Raw genomic sequence first — 5003 nt, forward strand, 5'->3', positions numbered from 1 at the left:
CAGGAACTCCAATAATTCTTTTACCTGATATTATTGGTTACCCATTCCATCTCCCCTCCCCTGACGTCTTAAAACTTCATTGCTGGCCCAACCTCGTCAACAAGGTTGAAGAAACCCACAAAACTCCCTCACCTTAAGCTCTTACCTAATTCCTTTGATTTCATAGAAACTTTTTCTATGCCCACTTACTTCCTCTACATCCTACTTCTGCACCACCTGAATGTGCTCTATGTGCATTTCTGTGATTATATTTACTGTATTATTTTAACCTTTTAAACTTTTTTTTTTTTTGGTCTTTTTTAGGGCTGCACCTGCGGCATATGGAAGTTCCCAGGTTAGGGGTTGAATCTGAGCTACAGCTGCCAGCTTACACCACAGCCACAGCAACACTAGATTCAAGCTGCATCTGTGACCTATGCCACAGCTCACGGCAACGCCAGATCCTTTAACCCACTGAGCGAGGCCAGGGATAGAACCCACATCCTCATGGATACTAGTCAGTTTCATTACCGCTGAGCCACAGTAGGAACTCCCTTTTAAACTATTTTAAAATTATTAAAGTAATATATGAGTTATAGACTGAAGGTTTGTCCCTCAATATTCATATGCTGAAATCCTAACTTTCAGTGTAATGGTATCAGGAGGTAGGGTTGGGGGGTAATCAAGTCATAAGGGTGCAGCCCTCATGAATGGGATTAAGGCCCTTAATAAAGGAGATTCCTGGGGGTTGCTTTCCCTCTCCTGCCATCTGAGGACACGGCAAGAAGACAGTCATCTACGGACCAGGATGCAGGCTCTCACCAGACACCAAGTCTGCTGGTGCCTTCATCTTGGACTTCCCAGCCTCCAGAATGGCGAGAAATACTTTTCTGTTGTTTATAAGCCATCCAGTCTCTGGTGTACTCTTATAGCAGCTCAAGCAGATCAAGACAGTATGTTTATGATTAAAACATCCAAGCAACGAAAAAGGGTACAAGGGAGAAGTAAGAGTTCTCCTCTTCCCTCACCAGCCTGGTGCCAGCCCAGAGATAAGCATTTTAATTTTTTTTGAGTATTTTTCTAAAAAATATTGTATGCATAGGCAAGTATACACACCCGCCCCCATACACCACATGCATATTCTTTTTTGGTTTTACATGATGGGACTTTGCTCTAGAAACTGTTGTTTCCACTGCTATTTCCCACTTCATGTTCCTTGTACATCTTTGCAGAACAGCACACGAAGCAATGCCTCATTTTCCAACAGTTGCTGGGTGTCCCTCTGTATGGATGCTCCTCTTTAGCTGGACATTTTAGTTTGGTGTGGTTTGTTGATTTTCACCACTGAGCTAAACTGTATTTTAATTTTCTATTTGGGTCTGTGTTTTCAAACATGGGGAGAGCAGGGGCTGCATTTTCATTTTGGTTATGGGGTGTGTGTGTGTGTGTGTGTGTGTGTGTGTGTGTGTGTGTTGACCATACCCGCTGCACATGGAAGTTCCTGGGCCAGGGATGGAACTCATGCCACAGCAGTGACCCGAGCCATAGCAGTGACGATGCTGAATCCTCAAGCTGTGCCACAGAATTTCTTAGTTTAGCACCTGGCCCTGTCTTGGGCATGTTGTAAAAGTAATGAAAAGGATTCCCCATACCATGGGGTCACTCTGAGGAAGGCCTGGCCCAAGGCCCTTCCCCAGGGGGGCCACCAGCAAAGAAGTCAATCCCTGACCCTTAAGCCCTGCCTCCTCCTGGTTCAGCTGGCAGGTTCACCCCTTCAGAGGCAGCCAAGACCTCCCTCTTACCTCCTAGATTCTCCAAGTCAGTATGGAAATGTGGTCTCAAAAGACCCTTCTCCCAGGGCCATGGCCCCTTCTCTGGGGCCCTCGGTCAGCTCTTCCCCAAGCTCCTCCTTTGAGAAACCACGGCTCACAACCCCTTGGGCATCATGTTCTCCCCAAGAGCTGTGTCCTGCGCCTCCCAGCATCACTTCCCAGGAGGAGGAAGAGACAGTTCATTTTTCCCCTGAATCCCAGCCCCCGGCACAGATTAACCCCTGGGAAGCATTTACTGAAGCTTCCTGGGCCTCTCTCAGCATGAATATTTTATACTTGCACAGTAAACTAGATTGCTAGAGCAAGGAAAAGGGGTTGATGCCACACTGCTGCAGCTGGCAAGGAGCTTGCATGGGGGAGTGGGAGAGGCTGGGGCTGCTCATCTCTTCCAGTCCAAGGTCCCCCTCCTGAGCACCCAATTTCCCCCAGTAGTGTGACTGGGTGGCTGCCCCCAGGCCAGCAGTATTCCTGCTTGTGGGTCCACTCTCAGGTGCTCCAAAAGGTCATCTCAGATTTCTCCTTTGTCATTTTAGTCCCTGCCTCTGCTTCTCTCCCAATCACTGAATATGAAGGCCCCACCTCTGAGACCCCCTCACCCAGCCCCCACATTTTTACAGAAGGGGAAATGAGATGAGGGACAAAAAGGGACAGCTCAAGGTCACACCCAGCACAGTGGGTGGGAACACACTTTAGGGTCCTGACTCACAGTAGGGGGGGCTTTGTCCCATCCACAGATGAAGCCAGAAAGGATCTGTCAGCTTATCACTACTGCTGGCTTACTTCCCCTTCCCTGAGCCCAGGATAACACAAATGACTAAAATTTATGTAAAACTTCCAACATACCAGGTCCTGCTTGAAGTGCTTTACCGACATCCATTTAATAACTAAACACCCGATGAAGTATAATTTCAATTTTTTTTCCTTTTTTGGCTGCCCTGAGGCATATGGAGTTCCCAGGCTGGGGATCAGATCCAAGCTGCAGTTGCAACCTACACTGCAGCCGTAGCAACACCAGATCCTTAACCCACTGTGCCTGAACATATATTCCTGCACTCCAGAGATGCTGCCAATCCCATTGCACCACAGAAAGAACGCCTATATTTTCAATTTTACAGATTAAAAAATCCTCAGATCCCAAGCTGCTGTGGCTCTGGCGTAGGCCGGCAGTTATAGCTCCGATTGGACTCCTAGCTTGGGATCCTCCATATGCCACGGGTGCAGCCCTAAAAAACAAAAAGACCGGAAAAAAAAAAAAAAAAAGAAAAAGAAAAAGAAATTGAGACACAGGGAAGTTAAGTAATCTGTAATCTGCCCAAGGTCACATAGTAACAGAGCTGAGATTCAAGTTCAGGCAACGTAGCTCCAAAGTCCATGTTCTTAATTTCTGTACCATCCTTCTGCTCAGAATAACAAACTATGTTAGGCTCTGTTCTAAGAGCTTCTGCGCATGTGCACAGGAGCCCTCCCAGGAGGCAGGTGATGCCTGGGGTGGGTTGAACACACCCTGCAATATTTTCCCAGCCCGGCCCAGGCATGCTGCCCTTGTAAGGAACAAACTTCAATGGGAGCCTTCCTTCCTAAAGATAAAAACAATGTGGCCCTCTGAGCAGACTCTAAAAGCAGATTTTATCTCAAAAAACCCAGTGCTTGTGTCACAGTATAAGTCGGGGGCTGGCAGAACAGCGTTTGATGAATGTTGCCTCCAAACAGACAGTGATCTCTCTGTACCCATGACCTTGTATTTGCAATCAGATTGGATCGTATCCCATCCTGAGGCTCCTCAAGACTTGGAACAGTTTTTCAATGATCCTTACAGAAACTCATCCTCTCCAGAGAAATGCAGTCTTTATACCCAGTGCATTCGATCTCTAGGAAACATCAGAATGATCAGTGAAGAATAAATTATCTGGGAAGTGAAGTGTTTTTCTTTCTTTCTTTTCTTTTTTTCTTTTTTGTCTTTTTTGTCATTTCAAGGGCTGCTCCCTCGGCATATGGAGGTTCCCAGGCTAGGGGTCGAATTGGAGCTGTAGCCGCCGGCCCATGCCAGAGCCACAGCAATGTGGGATCTGAGCCGCGTCTGCGACCAACACCACAGCTCACAGCAACTCCGGATCCTTAACCCACTGAGCAAGGCCAGGCATCAAACCTGCAACATCATGGTTCCTAGTCAGATTCGTTAACCACTGAGCCACGACGGGAACTCCCTGAAGTGTTTTTCTATGGCTTCACAGTAAAACTCCCAGAACTGGTTCCTGTCTCTGCAACAAGATTCCTTTGGAGTCAAAGAGAACACACAAAACCCAATTCATGCGGGACACATCCTGAAGTTCTTAAACAGGTAGGGACCTGAAGATGCTTTCTGTGTTGTGGGAATAACAGTGACTGATCTCTACCCAAGAGACTCCTGGAATTTTGTCTTGGGACAGGCCTTTTTGACAGATGGTGTGGAGATATCCAGCTTTGCCAGGTAAGGGAGTAGTTTTTTATCTCACTCTGAAGGCAGAGTGAAGAAGCTGCAGAAAATATCTTCAAAGGGACTATTTGGTTTTTGATAACGATTACACTCCTGAAGTGACCTTTTGCTGCTTCATTCCTGTAAGACTTTAACCCCTGAGATTGGACACATATTTGGACTTTGACTCTGCCAGTGGCTTGCATGCCTGTTGCAAAGCTCCAGCCACTTGGGGGATGCTGACCAGCACCCCCTCAACTTTGCCCTGTGTATGCAAGAGGCAGAGTGCTATTGGCTTCAGCATTACAGAAAGATACAAAGTGGATTGATGATGTATCTGCTGACACACCTGGAATTACTCTGAAACATAGTTATGACAATAATGTGAATTTGCTAACCCATGGAAATCTATTTTTTTTTCCTTTTTTTAGGGCTGCATCAGCTGCATAGCGGCATATGGAGGTTCCCAGGCTAGGGGTTGAATTGAAGCTGCAGCTGCTGGCTTATGCCAAAGTCACAGCAACACCAGATCCAAGCCTGTCTTTGACCTATACTGAAGCTCACAGCAACACCAGATCCTTAACCCACTGAGGCGGGGGCGGGGGGGGGCGAGGTATCAAACCTTCATCCTCATGACTAATAGCCAGGTGCTTTACTGCTGAGCCACAACCAGAATTCCCACCCATGGAAATCTTTTAAAGAATAGAAAGAGTGTTCTTATGATAACCTGTAATGGAAAA

The 5003-nt window shown here is 46.9% G+C and overlaps 1 pseudogene; it reads left to right on the forward strand.

Annotated features, from left to right (window-relative positions):
• Positions 632-4686, forward strand: LOC100624717 (annotated as a pseudogene).

Source organism: Sus scrofa, chromosome 3, assembly GCF_000003025.6.
Source record: "Sus scrofa isolate TJ Tabasco breed Duroc chromosome 3, Sscrofa11.1, whole genome shotgun sequence".
NCBI classification, from domain to species: Eukaryota; Metazoa; Chordata; class Mammalia; order Artiodactyla; family Suidae; genus Sus; species Sus scrofa.